This window comes from Cebus imitator, unplaced genomic scaffold (assembly GCF_001604975.1).
Source record: "Cebus imitator isolate Cc_AM_T3 unplaced genomic scaffold, Cebus_imitator-1.0 Scaffold79, whole genome shotgun sequence".
NCBI classification, from domain to species: Eukaryota; Metazoa; Chordata; class Mammalia; order Primates; family Cebidae; genus Cebus; species Cebus imitator.
In genome coordinates, this window is record NW_016107394.1 from 7,131,663 (window position 1) to 7,145,668 (window position 14,006).

General features: G+C 42.6%; 1 protein-coding gene across 7 annotated transcripts in view; it reads right to left on the reverse strand.

Annotated features, from left to right (window-relative positions):
* Window positions 1-14,006, reverse strand: part of PAK1 (p21 (RAC1) activated kinase 1) — a 156,851-nt gene that overhangs the window by 71,452 nt on the left and 71,393 nt on the right. The window contains exons 1-2 of one of the 7 annotated variants that reach the window (XM_037740149.1): window positions 6,672-6,681; window positions 3,174-3,177 (exon numbers count right to left, since the gene is read on the reverse strand). The exons of 2 other annotated variants lie outside the window; for them this stretch is intronic. The gene's annotated coding sequence lies outside the window, so the exon portion shown is untranslated. Of the gene's footprint in view, window positions 1-3,173; window positions 3,178-6,671; window positions 6,682-11,285; window positions 11,513-14,006 lie in introns of those variants that run through there. 4 more of the 7 variants (XM_037740150.1, XM_037740145.1, XM_037740151.1 and 1 more) reach the window with 4 other exon arrangements.

Sequence of the window (14,006 nt, forward strand, 5' to 3'; positions counted from 1 at the left end):
GACTAGTGGTCTTTAACTCTAGGCTATTAGAATCCCCTGTGAGCTTTCTTCTTAAAGCTCACTGGTGCTGAAGTTTTACACCAGTGCTGAAGTACTCAGGGAGAAGTATATTAATATCTGCAATTTATTTTCAAATGCATTTTAAGAAATAAGATTAATGAACATAGGGATATAATATACATGTCAATATATAATAGATATGATGAAGTTAGTATATGAAAATGTTAATGGTAGGAGAATCCCGGTAGTGGGTACACAAGTACTCACTATGAGGTTCTTTCAATGTTTGAAATTTTTCCTAATAAAATGTTGAGGGGGAAAACATTAATGCTTGAACTCTAATTCCAGAGTCGTTGATTTAATTGGTCTGGGATAGATCCAGCCATTGGTATATAGTGCTTGGTCCAAAGAAAAGATACAATAAATGAGTGAGTGATTTTCACGGAGAAAGGTGATGCATCTAGAGCACAGAATAATATAAATGTGAGAGTACAGTGTGGCAGAATGCAACATAAAGGACTAAAGTGGGAGACTGGAAAAGTGGGACAGTGCAGATCACAGCAGGTTTTTTATGTTCACCATATACAGCACTAGTCAGAAAAATGGTCCATTCTAAGCAGTTCTAGAACTGTGCAATAAATGCCCCATGTTAAAAATAAAAGACGGGGCTTTTAAATAAAAAACAAGGCGGTGGAGAGATAACAATGAGAAAAGAGGTATTGCTTGGAGGAGGAGACCATCTGCTACCCATGTGCACTGAGGACTCAGTGATGCCTTGAGTTCACAAAATGGCATTATGCACCAGAGAAAATAAATGCATTCTGGTGCTTAGTCCAAGTCACACAATGAGACCTGGAGTTTAAGGGAGTCCTCCACACTACCTAATAGAGTTGTTAAAATTCTAAGAAACCATTTCGTCAGAAAACCTCTAGGACTAACCATTTTTACAACTAGGATTTTAGCATTATTTGGGGCTGTTTTTAATAATCACTAACATTAGATCACACTTTGTAGTTTACAGAAAACTTGGAAATCTATTTGGTATTATTTTTCTTATTCATTTGTGCATATATTTATTCATTACCTAATGTTTGACAAGCTATGCACTTCATGCTGAAGATATAACAGTAAGGAAGTCAGAAGAAGAAAAGTTTCAGAGATGCTGTCAGTCACTCAGAGTCGTACAGCTAGTGGGCAGTAAAGACAGGAACCTGAAATTAGGTCTGTGTGGTGATAGAACCACTACACCACACTACACTGTTGACTCTAGAGGCAAAGGAATGGACTAGATAAGCTCTAATATTACCTCGAGAAGAAGAAATAAAACCTGTTCTATACACTAATCGCACTTCTTAGTCCCAACAGCCCAGAGCAGCTGCAACTGGCATGACCAACACTCCATCCAAAACTGGGGAGTACTGTATGCCCTTGACGCCTGGTTATGATAATCTGATCTTTAATTAAATTGTGCCAGGAGGTTTTCTTTGGCAGGGGACTGGAATGCTGCAATCTTGAATGTGCTGAGGGATGTCCTTCTAACATGTCAAAGACACTCCCACTATACAGCCTGGGCCACTTGCTCTGCTTTAGCAACAACTGCTAGAGCAGCAGGGAGGAAAACCGTTGGCTGTTTCTGGGCTGTTAGGAAAGCTACTTTACTTTCTGATCCTCAGTTTCCTTTTATGTAAAACACAAATAAGACCACCTACTTTACAGAGTTATCATGAGAATTAACAAGCATATATAAAAGCACCTAGCATGCTGCCTGACACAAAATAAATGTTCAATAAATACTTGTTCCCTTCCCCCACCTACCTTTCTAGTTTTGTCTCTACTATTCCCTAAACATGTCATTCCAGCTTAGTATGCTTTCATGTTCCTGCTTTTGCCTATGCTGTTTTCTCTGCCTAAAATGTCCCAACTTGTCTACCAAGCAAACTCCTACTCATTCCTCAAGGCCCAACCTGACTTACTTCCTCTATGAAATCATCACAGAAGCCTCTCACCTCTATCTTTCCCCTAAATTTAACAGGTCCCACTACTGCTATTCCTGAAATGTAATAGCATTTTATATGCACTTCATGCAACAAATTACAAATTTCATCATATCAACCAAAATCCATGCTTGTTGTCCTCACCAAGTCATGAATAACTCAAGGGAAAAAAGCTGAGTTTGTTTAATCTCTATATCCCCAGAGCTGACCCAGTACAGAGCTGGTACACACCTGGTAATTATCCAAGGTTCACTGACTAAGGCAGCCTGGGTTAGCTGAAAAAAAAAAAAAAAAAAAAAAAGAAGGAGCTAAAAGGATCCTGAAGAATCAGCCAGTTTTATTTTTATAAAATAAAAATCTTTATTTTATGGGAACCTAGAACCTATAGGTGTATGCAATTTACCTAAGATCACTAAATGAAAGAGTGGCAAAAATGTGACTAGCTTCTGATTATTCTCTTGAAAACACTCTTTCTACACTAATTACATAATTTCAGATAGAATGAACAAGTGACCATACCTGGAGGCTTCCTACAATTAGAATAGAATGAGAGACAGCAAAGTGAAGTGGAAAGGGCAGAGAAATTTAGAGAGACTGAAGTTCTCTTAGGCTGGCTCTGTATCTCTAACCCTTCCCACCCCTATCCACACCTACACAACTTCCTCACTCCTAACACCCTTACAGTCACTAGAGTTACTTCCAGAAACCAATAATTATATGTCTTACCCTCTGCCTACCCTCTTAGGAAATTCCCGACCTGCAACCCTAGTTGAGTTATTGCCGATAATTAAGGCAAAAATTCAAATTTCACCTTCAAACCTCCAAACCTCCCACTGGATGACCTGCAATGATTTAAGATGAGGTCCTTACAGTCTGAGAGCTGGAAGGAACCACAAAGGGGCCACCTCCTTCAACCTCTCAGGAAACAATGGAATCTATTGTACTGTCTCCTTGTTGGTTGACTTTCCAGCCAATCTCTGCCTGAACATGTCCTGATTTCCCACATTGTCATCCACGACAGAAGTAAATGAAACTCTCATCTCCAACTTTTTCTTTAAACCCTCTAACCTGACCAAATTCCCTCCCCCATCCTGACTCAGGAGCCCTTCTACTATTCCCTCTGGAACTTCTCATTTGCCACTGGCTAACACTCCTTTGCTCCTTTACAATAAAAGAAACCTGGCTATGCCCAGAAGAGGCTTCTCTAGAAGCCCTTTCAATTGGAGGCTTTTTTCCCTGTCACACCCCACTTATCAGTGTTGCCTTTAATTTTCAGTGCCATTTCCAAACCATGTATTTCTCTTCCTCTTGTAAAAACCTCTATTTTTCTTTGAGTAGCTTCCACTGCCTGCTATTCACACGTCTTTGCAGCCTGCAACTCACTTTCTGGTCACTCCCACTGAAAGGCTTTAGTTCCTGGTTCAGTGTTCTTCTGAACCCCTCTAGTCATCATTCTAGGTGACTTCAACAGCCACAATGATGATCGTGTCAACACCCTGGCGGCCACTTCATTTTCTGACCTCCATTCCAAGTTAGCCATTACTCTCATGATTACACCCAGGACCTTATCACCAAAATGTGCAACAATTCCAATATCTAGAATGAACCATATATACTTCAAAAACAACCTCCTATCCATGCAGCTCACTTGCTCAAGAATTTCCACTATAATTCCTTGACTTCAGTTTGAGCTCCAATAAACTATCCAGCAGTCCCCTGCCTTTTTTTTCCTCTCTTTACCTAATCATAGTCCATCAAAATTACTCAAACATCAAAAACCATCAATCCCTTGCCCTTCCCCCCTTTTCCAAAATTTAACTGGCAAAATCCCAGCTTTGGGATAGTTGAACTCCCAACTGTCATTAGACTGAAGCAGCCAAATATCTGAGAGAACATTACAAAATCCAGTTAACTGCTTTCACTTGAAAGTTACGATTACCTTCTGCTTTGGTTTGAATGTGTCCCCCAAAGTTCAAGTATTGGAAACTTAATCCTCACTGCAAGTGTTGAGAGGTGAGATCATTAAAAGGTGATTGGGTCATGTGGATTCTGGCCTCATGAATGGATTAATGTCATTATCATAGGAGTGGATTAGTTATCAAGAGGGTGGGTTCCTGATCAAAAGGATGAGTTCAGCCCCCTTCCCTTGTTACTCTTGCTCTCTTGCCCTTCCACCTTCCACCATGGAATGATACAGCAAGAAGGCCCTCACCAAATGCAGGTACTTTGGACTTCTCAGCCTCTAGAACTGGAAGAAATATATTTCTTTTCTTTAGAAATTACCTAGTCTGTGGTATTCTATCATAGCAACCCAAAATAGACTAAGACACTTTTCTTACATATGATTATCTTACCCCAAATGGGAATTCAATTGGATTTCCCACTAACCCTTCCCTTTAGCTAATGAGCTTACTTTCAATGAGAAAACAGAAATCTTGGCAGAAGAGCTACATCTTCCTACCCCCAAATCTATGTGCCTCCCTGTATCTTCATCTATGTTCTCCTTCTCCCTTCCAGTTACAATGAAGGAGGTGTTCTTCCTCTCATCCAAAGCCAATTCTCTCTCATCCCTGTATTCCTTCACTCCTCATCTGGAATAATCTCCTCTTTCAGCTATGTCAACCTTTCCCTCTCTGTTAGATATATTCAGTCATTCAACAAACATTTATTGAGTATCTGCAATGTACCAATAATAATCTAGTTAAATAAGAAAGGCCCTGTTCCCACAGAGTTTATGGTCCAGGAAGAGAAGCAGACAGAGAAATAAGCAAATAAATACACACGATCAAGTCGGGGGAGGGGCATGGGGGATGGTACATAAGAGAAAATAATCAAGACAGGCTTCTCTGAGAAATGGTTACTTAAGACCTCAATTAAATGAGACAGCAAATCATAGTAATATCTGGAAGAGCATTTTAAGCAGAGGGAGCAACAAGTACAAATGTCTTAGATGAGAATATACCAGGCACATAGAACAGCAAGAAGATTGGCAAAACTAAAGTTGAGTAAACAAAGAGAAAGGTGGTAAGAGACTGAGATCAGAGATGGAGCCAGAGGCCAGATTATGCAGAACTTTATAGGCCACAATTTGGCTTTTGCAGCAAGTGTGGGAAGACACTGAAGGGTTTTGAGCACTGACCCATGTTTTTAAATAGACCGCTCTAGCAGCAGAGGAGAATAGGCAGCAAGGAAACAATGCAGAAGTGGAGAGACCATTAGGGAGTTGTTACAATAATCCAGGTGAGAACTAATGGTGGCTCAGATGACTGGCAATAGGGGGAGAGAAGTAAGTCAAAGGCAGATACATTTTGAAGGTAGAATCAAATGGTTTAAAGACTAGATATAGCATGTAATAAAAAAGGAAAAATTAAGATGATATTTAAATTTCTGGACTAATCTGAGAAATACTGGGTGAATATAAACAAGCTTTGGTGTCTCCTATTCAAAGACAGAGAGACAGACATACACACACACACACACACACACACACACACACCCTTGACACCCACATCTTCCTCCAAATACCACTTATTTCTCTGCTCCCTTTTGTAGCAAAACTTCTCAAAAGAACTGTCTACTTAAACTATCTCCACTTCCTCCCCTTCGGTTCCAACTAACAATCTACCATTTCATCAAAAGCAGTCTTGTCAAGATTATCAGTTATCCCCATTTTGCCAAATCAAAAGCTCATTTTTCCGTCCTCACCTTACTCAGTATCTTTGCAGCATTCAATGTAATTGACCTCTCTTCTCTTTCAAATACTCTACTTTCTTGGCTTCTAGGGAAGAACACTCACTTGGTTTTCCTCTATTTTTCTGTCTACTCCTGTCTCCTTTGCAGAATCCTCCTTCTCCATCTACCATCCACATATCCAAGGCTTGGAACCTTCCTTGCTCAGAATCTTCCTTACCGATACACTACACTTTTCCCAAGATTATTTCCTCCATTCTCATGGCTTTACATATTATTAATATATTGATGATGTCCAAGTTTTGGTCTCTAGACCAAACAGCTCACTTTCAGCCTAAAAACTATCTATTAGACAACTCCGCCTGTGTTTCTCATCAGTATCTCAAATCTAACAGAACCAAATTGAACTCCTGGTTTTCACAGCATCATCATGAGTTGTACTTATATCTGTCTACTTATACATCTTCCTTAATAAATGATAAGCTTTGTAAAGGAGCAATAATAAGCTTTGTAAAAGTGTTTACTCTTGCCAAGTCCTATTTAGTTGCTAAGTATACACTGGTAAGCACAGCAGACTTACCAATGTATACTTGGCAACTAAATAGGACTTGGCAAGAGTACACACTCAGGGCCAGGTGCACCTGTAATCCCAGCACTCTGGGAGGCTGAGGTGGGTGGATCAATTGAGCTCAGAAGTTTGAGACTAGCCTAGGCAATGCGGTAAAACCCTGTCTCTATAAAAAATACAAAAGCTAGCCAGGTGTGGTGGCACACACCACCGGTAGTCCCAGCTACTCTGGAGGCTGAGGTGGGAAGATTGCTTGAACCAAAAGGACAAGGCTTAAGTAAGTCAGCTGAGATTGTGCCGATACACTCCAGGCTGGGCAACAGAGTGAGACCCTATTTCAAAGGAAATAAAAGAGCAGACACCCAGTATCGACACCAATTTACTAGACCCTGTCTCTGCCCTCAAAAGTCTCAGACTACTGGGAAAGGCAGATATTAACCACAATAACAATACAAAATGATAACTGCCATTATTGGTGGTGATAGGAAAGACATAGGTGCTGCATGAATCCAGAAGAGGGGGCCTTAGGAGTCAGGGGACTTACGGAGTAAGTATAGCTAGTAGGTGCCTACTATATAATTATTTTTCCTTTTTTATGTGATTATTTTTAAGCTTTATAATAACCCTTCAAAGTAGGTATAAATATCTTCCATTTTTATATATGAAGCTTAAAAAGATTAAAAATCAGGTAACCAGTAAGTGGTAGAACCAGAATTTGAACTGAAGTCAATATACTTTTAAGTGCCCCCTCCCATTTTTTTGTTACATCATAAGAAGTCATTAAAATATATTTTATAATTGCCACCTACTGTCTGTTTGACCTTAAATAAGGCACATACTTCGTGGTCTCTGACCATGAAGCTCAATCACTAGTCCCTAAAGCCCTATCTACCCCACTCCTTTTCCATTACTCATTGAGGATTGAGGCTCAATCCTCTCCCATCACTCTGTGAGTTTTTTGAGGGCAGAGAAAGGGTCTAGTAAATCTTGGTGTCTATATTGAGTGCCTACTCTTGCCTGTCAGTGGCAACCCTAGGCTTTCAGGCTATAGCATCTGAGCATTTTTTCACAGCTTGAAAATGCATTCAGGAACAACCACAATAACATCTATATAGCATTTTACAAAGCATTTTCACACATTCATTATTTCATCTGATCCTCACCAACCCTATGAGGCATTAAATCCCTATCCTACAGAGGCCAGTGGAAGTAAAAATGCCTAGCCTAGCTGCATCTGATCTCTGAACTCTACAGCCTGCCAGAAATTGAATTTAAGAAAATGGAGCGAGGAAGAAGGGAAGGAAGAGATCAAATGACTCATAGAGGGAGCTCAGCACATAGTCACCCAAGTGGCCTCAAGCCAGAAGTTAACAGGGAAGAAGTCTTTTCCCTTCCAAGGTAATGAGTGTTTGTTTGGCCATGGCACAGAGACCTACCACATGGGATTGTTCTTTTTTTCATGTCAGCAGTACCTACAGTCTAGCCCCAAAAGTAGGCAGAAAAGAAGATATAGGAAAATTCTTTTGTACACCGTATGTATACACAAACTCAGGAGATAACAGAGGATAAGAGAATAGATATCACCTTTAGAGAAGACTTAAGTTTAGGTCCCAGCTCTGTCCTGCTAAATCAAAGGTACCTTCTGCATTATCACAGCCCCTTGTGCTTCCTTCTACAATACTTACCACATGAGCTTCCATATTCCTTGACCTGCATTTGAGGGCAGCAACTGAGTCCAATTTCAATTTTTGTATCCCTAGGAACCTAGTACCATAACTAGCTTAGAACAGATGGTTCAGAGATATTTGATAATGGATGGATGCAGTATTCAAAGCTTTTTGTATATATATACATTCCACATTCTAGTGTAGACAGTGAGTACCAATAAAACTGCAACCTTGTCATTCTCATCTCTGCTTTCCCTCTAATTCCCCCACTTTAAGGACACTGCTTAAAAAAATTTTGTTGATTAACAAAGTGAAGAGACAACCCACAAAATGGGAGAAAATATTTGTAGGCTATCCATCTCACAAAGATTAATAACCAGAATATATAAGAAGCTCAAACAACTTAATAGCAAAAAAACAAGTAACCCAATTTTAAAACAGGCAAAGATATGAATGGACATTTTTCAAAACAAGACATACAAATAGCCAACAGGCACATGAAAAAAATGCTCAACATCACTAACCATCAGAGAAATACAAATCAAAACCACAATGTGATATCATCTCACTCCAGTAAAAATGGCTTATATCAAAAAGACAGGCAGAGGCTGGGCATGGTGGCTCACGCCTGTAATCCCAACACTTCGGGAGGCCAAGGCAGGCAGATCACTTGAGCCCAGGAATTCATGACCAGCCTGGGCAACATAGGGAGACCACACCTCTAAGAAAAAAAAATTATTATGTTTTAAAATTAACTAGGCATGTTGGCATGTGCCTGCTGTCCCAACTACTTGAGAGGCTAAGGTAGGAGAACTGCTTGAGCCTGGGAGGTTAAAGCTTCAGTGGGCTATGACTGTGCCACTGCACTCCAGCCTGGGCAACAGAGCAAGACCCTGTCTGAAGAAAAAGAAAGAAAAAGATAGGCAATAATAGACGATGGCAAGGATGGAAAGAAAGAAAACCCTCATATGCTGTTGGTGAAAATGTGAATTAGTAGAGCCACTATGGAGAATAGTATGGAAGTTCCTAAAAAACTAAAAATAGAACTACCATATGATTCAGCAATTCCACTATTGGGTATATATCTAAAAGAAAGGAAATCAATATATGAAGGAGATATCGTACTCCCATGAATACTGTGGCACTATTCATAACAGCTAAAATGAAAATGTGTGTGTGTATTATATATATAACACAATGAAATATTAGTCGGCCATAAAAAAGAATGAAATCCTGTCATTTTCAGCAACATAGATGACATTGGAGGCCACTTTGTCAGGTACAGGGAGACAAATATCACATGTTCTCACTCATACATGGGAGGTAAAAAAGTGCATCTCATAATGATAGAGTAGACTGGTGGTTACCAAAGGCCAGGAAAGGGAGTGGTGAAAATGAAGAAGGAAAAAAGGATATAAATGTCCCTATTGAAACGGAACTGTACACTTAAACATGATAAACATGGTAAATTCTTTCAAATTTTTTAACTAAAAAAAAATTTGCTGAGTAGAAATCAGTCCAAAAAGCCGGTCATCAAAGGGGAAGATAACCTATATAGTCCTCTTTCCCAGACTATAATCTTTCTCTTTCTACACACACCCTGACCCCGAATAACCCCTATCTTGTCCAGGCCACCCTCTTTTTCAAAAAGCACTGTCTTCTCCCCCAGGCCTCCTCCTCCTCCTGTCCCTCTAACCCATCTGTGCTATCCTCCCTCTTCTTCCCCGGGCTACCTCCTTTTCTCCAGATCAGCACTACCTCACAGCTGCCAGAGTCTCTGGTCCTCCCAGTTACTCATCTCACTAAAGGGAACTTGAACCTCTGCCCAACACTACTTGACATTTTTGCTCTCCTCCCACTCAAGCCCCCCACTTCCCATCTTGCTTATTACCTACTGCCTACCTGCTGCCCCACCACCACCAGAAAAGAAGACAGGAAACAAATGCGGGAAGAAGGATTGCTTGTTGGCAGGCCAAGGCAAGGCATAGAGGCAGTAAGGAGAGAGAATGGTACTTGGGGAAGATAGAATTTGGAGGTAAAAGCTAGAAGCAAGTGAGTTAGGTAGAAAACAATGTTTGGACCTCACAAACACAGCAGAAGGTCCCTAAAAACCAGTAACCTACTAATAATGAGAAAGCGCAATCAAAAATTTTAAGAAAAGAAGAAAGCCTAATCCAGAGGAGGAGGATCCGAGAGAAGGAAAAAAAGACTGGCTACAGAGAGGGAGAAACAGGAAAGGGGAAGCATGAGGGGAGGAGGAAGGGCGAAGAGAGGGTGGGAGAAAAGGTAGGCAGGGGGCAGGGCTAAGGCAGGAAAAATCATCAGGAGGAGAAAATAGAAAAGTGAGGAGAGGAAGAAGACGTACAGTCATGAAAAAACTGGGGGGGGAGGAAAGAGGTCCAAAATAATCAAAGTAGGTTATCATCAGGCCTGACATGAGCTTCTTGGTGCCAGGTAATAAAGAAGGAAGGAATTATAGTGATTAAGATATTACCACAGCCAGGTCTGTCATTAACTTAGCAGAATAAGGAAGGAGCTCCAGAGAAGAGAGTCTAGTTTAAAGCAACTTTATACTTAAGGACAGAAAAAAATGGCCAGTTTAGAACCATTAACATACCTTGACCTTCTACTTCCCAACCCTTCCTCCCTACACCTAACACACCTACGCACCACACGAAGCATTAGCATTCTCAGTCTCTGCCTTGCCTCTGAAGAACCAGCAAGATGCCATTCAAAAGGCTGGCTGGAAAACAGGATGGTCTATTTCCCAAGTTCTCCTCTCTTCTACAGTGTTCAGGGGGACATCTCTGTAGCCCATTTTAGTATTTTAAACCAGCTCACCTTTCCAAAAGATGGTCTGAAGGCCTGGAAAGCCAGAGTAACAAACAACGTCAAGTCCTTCACTGCACAGATAAGGCAACTGAAGGGGATGTCCGAATAGGACCAGTCCTCCCAGTTCTCCTGCCTCCCAGTTCACTCCACCTCTTAACAGAGAAAAGCCCCACAATCCCAGCAGGCCAGCAGCTAAGCCAAGACAGAGGAAAACATCACCTTGGCCACCAGGCAGAAGGGGGCTTGCAAAGGAGCAGAGTTCCTGAGGCAGAGCAGTTCCCCAGCGGCGCAGCTTCCCTTTCACACCATTCCCTGAGCAGAGCTCCGATTCCAGTGCAGGCCTAGCTCTGGGTGGGCTCATATAAAGGTCCCACACCCTCAGCCCCTTCTCTCATTTAGGGTCCCTTAAGGTAAGAGGAAAGTAAGATACCCCTCAAAAACAGCTGAACCCCATGTCACCACTCTCCGAAGGCCGGCGGAGATTCCCCCAGAACCTGGCCCAGCTAAGCAAGCCCCACGCAGGGCCAGCATTACCTGGTGGGGAAGGCTGGCCCCGGCATCTCTGGCGATTGTTTCTGTCGCAGAGCCGCACCTCTCCCTGCCTAGTCGGGTTCCCGCAAGGCCCGGTCTCCAACGGCTCCGCTCCGCTCAATTCAGCTGGGCTGGGCTGAGCTGAGCTGGGCTGGGCTGGGCTGCTCTGGGCTCCTGGCAGCTCAGCCGCCAGCTCCCGAGGTGCAGCACGCTCGCGCCCTCGCAGGGCGGCAGCGAAGGCGCTGCGTCGGGGTTGGTGAAACAGAAGGGGCGGGGGAAGAAAGGAGGGAAGGAGGCGGGAGGAAGCCGCGCGCTTCTCCTTTTCTGCAAAGCAGCGCTAAGGGCAGGGAGAGGGCTAGCTTCCCACACCCAGTCTCCAGCAAGAGGTAATTTCTCTCCAGAGCCAGGTTTTCCAGGGCTTGTCAGAGTCCTGCGTGAGCTCCAGAGCCAAGGAATGCAACCAGTGCTCCTCTGTGCTTTAGTTTCTACAGCTGAGTATAAAGAGTCTCTTCTAGGATTCCTCAGGTCAGACCTAGGATTCAGATTAGGCCTCAGAGAAAGAGATACACTTCCTCCGTCCCCCAACATGCCAGTTTCTAATTCTAATGCTCCAGGAAGAGCTAGGTGGGCCCTTGTAGCTGCTTCAAAGCAATGAAAGCTCAGCAGCTGCTACATCATCATCATCATTATTATTTTGAGACAGAGTCTTGCTGTGTACACAGGCTCGAGTGCAGTGGCTGGATCTTGGCTCGCTGCAGTCTCGACCACCCTGGGCTCAGATGATCCTCCTGCCTCAGCCTCTGAAGTAGCTGGGACTACAGGTGCCCACCACCACACCCGGTTATTTTTGTATTTTTTGTACAGATAGGGTCTGCCATGTTGCCCAGGCTGGTCTCAAACTCCTGTTCTCAAGCAATCCCCCTGTCTCAGCCTCCCAAACTATTGACTACAGGCCTGAGCCACCACACCTGGCCACTGCTATCATTTATTAAGAACCAATTGTGGGCCGGGCGCGGTGGCTCAAGCCTGTAATCCCAGCACTTTGGGAGGCCGAGCCGAGTGGATCACTAGGTCAAGAGATCGAGACCATCCTGGTCAACATGGTGAAACCCCGTCTCTACTAAAAATACAAAAAAAATTAGCTGGGCATGGTGGCGCGTGCCTGTAATCCCAGCTACTCAGGAGGCTGAGGCAGGAGAATTGCTTGAACCCAGGAGACCAAGGTTGCGGTGAGCCGAGATCGCGCCATTGCACTCCACCCTGGGTAACAAGAGCGAAATTCCGCCTCAAAAAAAAAAAAAAAAAAAAGAACTATTGTGTACCAGGTACTTTATAAATTCTATGTCTCTCTCAAAACAACCTTATGAGGTAGGCACTATACCAATTCATATATGTCAAAACTTGTGGGCTCATACAATAAGTATTTTTTAACCAACTATTGTGTATCAGGCATTGTGAAGGAACCTGAGCTGAACACATTATAGAAACCAACATGGTCCAGACTAGTAGTGTCTCCCAATTACTGAAACAATAAAACACAACTTCACGCATTTGCAAATGCTCCCTAGGAGGTAGTATTACCTCACTTCTCCCCCTCCCAAACCCTGCTCTTAAGAGACATGACAGAAGTCAGATTATGTGGTGTCTCTTTTGGGTCATAATTAGGAGTTAGGCTTTTGTCACAAGTTTTAGCAGTGGGAAGGCTCTGGAAGGTTTGAAAGCAGAATGACAAACTCTAACTTACATTTTTTAAAAGATCACTGGCTGTTTAGTGGAGAAAGTGGGTAGGGGTGGAAATAAGAAAACAAGTTAATCTCTCAGAGATTCAGGCAACAGAAAATGGTAATGATTTAGACTAACACATTGTAAGATAACATAAAAGGAAGCAAGCATATTTTCTAAAGACACTTAGAAGAAGCAACAGCAGAACTTGGTGGAAAACAGAATACGATGGGTGAAAGAAGTCAGTGACTTCCCCAAGACCACATATCTGGTAAGTGCTCAGCCCTCCTGTCCCTGGTCTAACTTCTAAGCCAATGTTTACTTATTTATTTATTTCTCTTATTTATTTCTCTCTGCCATACTATGTACAAGAGACCACTGTTAGTCATCTCTGTATCAATTGCTGTATCCCTCTTTCTACTGCCAACAAAGAGCAGGTAACCAGGATTAAGCCTGAAGAATGAATTAAGTGTGCTAGAGAGAAACTTTATGGTATTTATTCATTTTCCCTGACAGATGTCTACACCTCCATTCAATGTGCCTAAATTAGTCTAACTGCAGGAGATGTAAGGAAAGAACTCCATGAAGAAAGAAAGAATCTGCCTCTCCTGTTAAGTATCATTCTCCCTTCCCAGGCCCTAAATACTCATGCTGTTCCAACTAACAGAAGTACCAAATTTGATAAAAAAGACAGAGAATGAGGATACCCATGTTAAAGAATGAATTTGGTCAGCCAGGCACAGTGACTCAGCCTGTAATCCCACCACTTAGGGAGGCCAAGGTGGTGGATCACTGTGAGTCAGGAGTTCAAGACCAGCCTGGCCAATGTGGTGAAACCCCATCTCCACTAAAAATACAAAAAATTAGCTGAGTGTGGTGGTGGGCACCTGTAATCCCAGCTACTCAGGAGGCTGAGGCAGGAGAATTGCTTGTACCCAGGAGGTGGAGGTTGCAGTGAGCCGAGATCACACCACTACACTCCAGCCTGGGCGACAAGAGCAA